Source organism: Channa argus, chromosome 12 (assembly GCF_033026475.1).
Source record: "Channa argus isolate prfri chromosome 12, Channa argus male v1.0, whole genome shotgun sequence".
Taxonomy (NCBI): domain Eukaryota; kingdom Metazoa; phylum Chordata; class Actinopteri; order Anabantiformes; family Channidae; genus Channa; species Channa argus.
The window spans coordinates 22,042,787-22,048,963 of NC_090208.1; positions in this window are offsets into that span (position 1 = coordinate 22,042,787).

Genomic DNA, 6,177 nt, shown 5'->3' on the forward strand with positions numbered 1-6,177 from the left:
AGAGATCTCAAGTATGTGCTTACTTCAGTCTGAAGTCTAAAACCATTTGGAGCATTTAGGGCAACATTTTGTGTTTTTGGATGAAGAAACATGCCACCCAGTGGAGCATTGAGTCTGGCTGATGGGTTTTTAATCATTTTTGAGAAACAAAAGGCCAGTGGCACACACAAGCTAAGACTGATCACCTGTCTTTAGAGTATGTCTGCCCCTTTTTGGTCATGTCTACATGGTCATGTCTACAAAGATGTGGCAGCAAAAACAAAATATGTGTGCTGTGGAGTGCAGGCAACAAAGGAAAGGTAACACATTCCTACAAACAATACAAGACTAACCAGACAAAATTATCGCAGAGGCCAGAGATGTGCAGCGGCAGATAACTCACCATTGTCTGCACACTGATCCTAAGCTACCACCTCCTCCGTGTCTGTGAGTAAGTGTGAAATTTACATGCAAAAAGCCAGCAGACAGCCCTTCCTTTCAGCCAATTAAATGCTAGCATGCCTAAGCAGGTCATATTCTAGACATAGCCTCGTCACATTAAAATGATTTATTATGACTTCTGTCCAAAGATAAATATCGGTAAAGACACGTCCCAACTATAAATGGTCTGCTTATATAGCTTTTTTATAATATTGTATCACACACATGCACACACACAGACTCCCATGCAAGGTGCTCACCTCAAGAACCAGAGCAATGTGGGCTTCAGTGCTTTGCCCAAGGACACTTCAACATATAACCAGGATGAGCTGGGAGTTGAACCACTGACCCTGTGGCTCATGAACGAATACTCCACCAACTGAGTTACAGTTCAATGACCATCAAATGTTTTTTATGCTGCAGCTGCAAAATTTAGCCAGTGCTGTTAAATCAATATTTAGTTAGTAGGTTTAAGCAACGTATTTTTCTTTAGATATTATTAATGTTGTGATTCCCTACAACAGGAAATGATTTCACTGTTTACCTTTAAAATAAATGTCAAATCTAATCTGAAGGTTTCTAATTGTCTGACTGCTCAAGTTGCTCATCCTGCTGCTTTCTCAGTTCTCAGCAACGAGCTTGCTGACCACGGTATTGTTTCTACCAACAAGAAGGATGGTTAAAAACTACAAAACTGAGATCCGGCTCACACTAACCTACTCTCTAAGGAGCATATCTTCCACAAGCCTCGTATTCTCTATAAAAAGCACCGATGTGAAGCAGCTCTCTGCATCTTGCATAACATACTGCAACTCTCAATGTAGATTTGTTTTATTTGTGTGTACATAACACAAAACATAGCTGTATCAAATCCACATTTTATGACTTCCCACTGCCAGAAACATTCAGCTTCAATTTAGGCTGTGATGAAGTATTTCAAACATTTGTCATGCATATTTGTTTTGAATATGTTTTGCTCCATTATTTCAGCATTTTTCACTGTTGAAAAACATATGGCCGTATTGATGAATAGGACCTATTGTTGGAGGTATTATTTGTCATTCTGACTCGCTCACAGTGATGGATGTACGAGTGTGTGAAGGTGATTTATGGCACTGGGAGTAATATACGGTGGTGTGAGGGAGTGTGTGTGGGAAAGCAAAAGTCTATTAAGATGACCTTGAAAGGAACTCGCAGAACTGCTCGTACATAAGCCTACAATGAAAACTGAAAGTGACGAGCTGACAGAGCGTGTTTGTGTGTGTATTTGCAAGTGTGTAATATCTGGCAAGGTGTAATACTCCATTACGTTGAATTGTGAGTGTGGCGATGCCTCATATGTTTACACTGTTATGAAAAGTTGCAGTCTTACTTCTGTATTTTAGACATTTACTATATTTACATACAGTACGCTGAGTTTGGGGTGTAATCAGGATAATTATATTTCTACTTTGCTTCCTATCTATATTTTTTCACCCTTTCTGCCATTCCTCCCAATTCCTAATATTTATCTGCCCCCTCCTCCTCCTCCTCCTCCTCCTCCTTCTGTCTGTCTGTGGTAATGTCCTCTTTTGTTTATTGCCAGGGGAGGTCGTTCCACTAACCAATGATCATTCAGTAATAAAACACATGCTTACCTCCTCCATAGGAACCTGGCTCAGACACACACCAATCATTTACTTGTAGTTGTGTGTGGCTTCCTCCTGGTGGGATGCCTGGGCCCAACCTGATGATTTATTTACAATTCTAACCATGTGTTTCTCTGGTAAACGCTTGACTTTGAAGGGAAGGAATACTTTCTGAAGCAAGGGCACTGGGCAACAAGCCTGGGTGTGACTTGGCAAATGTTAGAAGTTATTGTGGAGTGCACAACGGATGATAGAGACAGTGTGGATTAAACATGTTCGAGTGTAATTACTCCTATCTTTGACAAATAGCCATGATACATGGGTCAGAATATAAGTTATGAATCGTGTTCCTTTTTAGTGGACAGAAACATGCTAAAGTTGCCATTTGTTTTCCATTTGCAATTTTCTCCCCTAAATATATGTTCACTTAAACAACATGCAGTTTGAATCAATGCAGGTTTTTATCTAGAACATACTGTATTAAAGACATGTCTGTTCTCACAAAACTTCTGCCCACTGGGGCCTCTGAAACAAACGCGAGTAGAAACTCACAGTGAAAGACAAAAATAAATTACATTAGCGGAAGAGGGAAACTTTTCCATGAATAATATAAGAGCCGTTCAGACAGAATTCACACAGATGGATTATGGTCTTGAGATTGACAAGGAGGCCTCTCAGTGGGGTTATTTGCTTAAAAGACTGTAGTTCTGGCAGTTTTGCACATTTTAGTCCATTAAGTACAAATCACATATATTTAACTTCAGTGCTGACCATTTTCCAATGCACAATGTAAATCTGAAGATTGATTTCCCACCTTTCTACTAATGCAGTGCTGAGCGAGTTTGCTTTATAATTCTTCCCTGTTGGTACATTGAGGGAATTAGAAATATGGGTGCAGGACGCCAAAAGCAGGCCTCAAATTTGCGAACCAGGAAGCAGAATATGGTAAGATATTCTTGCATAAAAAAATACTCCGACAATTTATTTGCGATTTGTGCGGATGTAAACCTTTTTTCAGTGAATGTGACTGGTCTTGTGTCTGAATGTAAAAATCATAATGGCAAATTTTGTTGCGTTACAGAACAAGTGCTACTGAAATGTTCTTACATTAATGTAAAGGCAGCAGCAACACAAGGTTAAATACAAGAAGAGATACGTCTGAGTAATAAAAAAGTCTCTTTACCAGACATACAAAGTCACTGTTGTTAAGTCTTAAAGGGGCTTCAAATAGAAGATCATTATAGAAAAATTACACAATATAAAGGATTAAATGACAAATACTGTACAGTGTATTTTATTATTGTGTTGGAGATATTTCAGAGGTATGTTTTGCATTATGTAAAGGTGTATTGTATAGTACGTGTTGTCCAGATGGTCTCCAAACTTCCTCATAATTTGTTTGGAAAGCAGTTCGGACTTGTCCATTCAAAGCAGGCCTTCTGCATTATTCACATTCCGACATGACGCACAGGCCAGCTTTGATTGGATAGAATCTGCCCAAATGGCGTCATTGATTGGCTGCGAAGATTGATGGTGGTCAGACAGCCATTAAACGTGACCCCCACCCCTCCCCTCCCGGCCCGTGTCAGAGTCAGAGCTCATAGTAAATCACAGACTCTGCTGAAGGCAGCATAGATCACTGCTAACAATGCTGCATCAACAAGTAGACAAGCAGAGAATAAATACCACAGGAGACAGAGAGCAACTTTAATAAACATGTTTTTCCTCCTTGATTCCTCACCACAAAAATGTCAGTCTCCAAAGGTCATCTTAATGTTCAGATGAGATTGTTTCACTTTATTTTCGGATTTTCTGTTCTTCTCTTTAAGAGTTTTACTTGGATTAAATTAACATATCTTGAAAATCAATGTCTTGGAAAGAGCAGTTCAACAAAATCCCAGTTTGTTTTAAACATATATTTCTGTTCTGTTTCTTCCATTACAACACATTCTTTGAGCACTGGGATTCGGGTAACCTATCTGCTTCCTGACAGACAAATCCCACTTTGAATATTTTGCTTTCTGCTCTTCCAAGCCTGCTACGTCTGTGTAAAACATATCTGTCATTCATAATAAAGTATTATTTAGAGAAACATCCCTGTAGTTGTCAAAGATGAGGAAATGTTATCCACATCAATACTGGTTCTGTTCCATCATCTTTTGTCTATCTAAAGCCAAAAAATTATAATCAAATCATATTGTAAAGAGGCAGCTTTTAAAGCCTAACTGATTGAATTACATCCCTTTTAGTTTGTTCTCCGTAACATGGGAGACAGCCTGAAAGAGCCTCTTCCTAATACAAGCCAAAGCTACTCATATGAGACAATGGCATCAAATGCTGTCACTCATCCATGATGCTATTGAGAAAGCCTTCGAGAGTGGAAAAGGAATATTTAGCAGAGGGTTTCTTTTTGTTTTAGCAGAGTAGGTTACCATTCCGTTCTCTTGAAGGGAATAAAAACAAACTGGATGTTAGTGGGCGGGGGAGCCCCATCAATTTATCTTGTTTATGGAAGCGACAGGAGACCGCTCAGCTATTGTGTCTGCCTCTCTGCCACAATTGGTACAATACTCAGGACAAGGATTTAACCAGCTCCATCTGCCTCCTCCTGCACTCCACTCCGTCTCACTCTCCAACTCCCCGTCCGAATCATTTCTCCAATCCCGCTTGAGTGTCAGCGTAAGCTGTATGTTTATGCCTTTCTGCACTCGCCGTCTCTCACTTTTACACCCGCTCTCCCCTTCCCCTCTCCCTCCTTCCTTCATTGACTCCAGTGGCTCAATCATTGACTTTTCTGACCCTCTGACAGCCTTGACTTGACATTCAGACATCATGTTCATCTCCTGTTTGTCTGCATCTACACAGCCCAGGGCATTTGATCCATGCACTGCCCGTCAATAGCCATCACAGCGTGGCCTGTCCACCTCCGCAGACGTTCTCTGGGAAATGTCTATACTTCAAACCAGCAACCACCTAAATCCTTTTTCATACAGCTGTGAGCTGCGGGCAGCCTGTTTTCTCTGTCAGAGGCTCAGATTGGTACGGCTACACTACAAGCAAAGGTGTGGCTTATCTGTACTTCACGTGTCAGTGGTTAATATTGGTGAATTAGCTTGTGGACTTTGTACACACACACATGAGACCCAGCTTTTTAGGATGATATACAATCATTGCAAGACTATAATTCAATATGTACTGACTTTCAACTGAATTATACTATGATCTTATCATGTTATTGTTCTACAAACTTCTGCTGATCAAATTAACAAGCCCAAGCAAGCTCTAATTAAAAACTAACAAAATTAGACATAAGATTGGTCCCATGTGATTTATAACAGTAATCAATCAAATCATAATTTGTAATCATATCTTCATTCTTTTACCTTTTCCTACACTCTTGAGCTCCAGCCAATGTAAAGTTGTCACAGACAGAGTGAAAAGAAGACTCAGGTGTCACTGAACGTAAGACACAGTATTTGTCTTTACTCCAATCATCCCTGCAATTGCATCACTCTAGTGCAGCTGATAAAATCTTAGAGCTAAAATATGCCTACACTTGAAATCCAACACACTGGAGCAGACATGATCTATGTGCATGACATTCTCTCTCGATCTTGCTGGATTCTTTCCCGCTCCTGACTCGCCTGTCTGCTGCTTTGCACCTAGGGGAAGAATGAGAAACACCACTGACTCAGATTCTCCACCTACAGCAGACTCCACATTACACTATTGATTGACATCATCATCAGTTAAAGTATCACAGCCGTCGTGTTGAGTGGCAAAGGTAACAGGCTGTAACACGTGGCGTGCTCTTGGCTTTCACCTTGAGCCAAAATATCCAAAAGGGATCCAGCTTTCTTGGGAAATGTATTGAGTCATGACACACTTTGCAGTACAATTGGCAGTAGAGCAGACAGTTGGAGGCTGCAAGTGCTTTGTATAACTGTTGGAGGGACTGACCCTATCACCAGGCAGAATGTTTAATAACTCTTTTCTGCATTATATGCACATGGTAACAATGAGCTTAAATTATGCAGAGTGTTGTTCTGACAAATGAACTATGGCAAAGGTATGGTGAATATTACACACCTGGTTAAGTTTAGTGCCACTTTCAACTTCAATTGGTTGA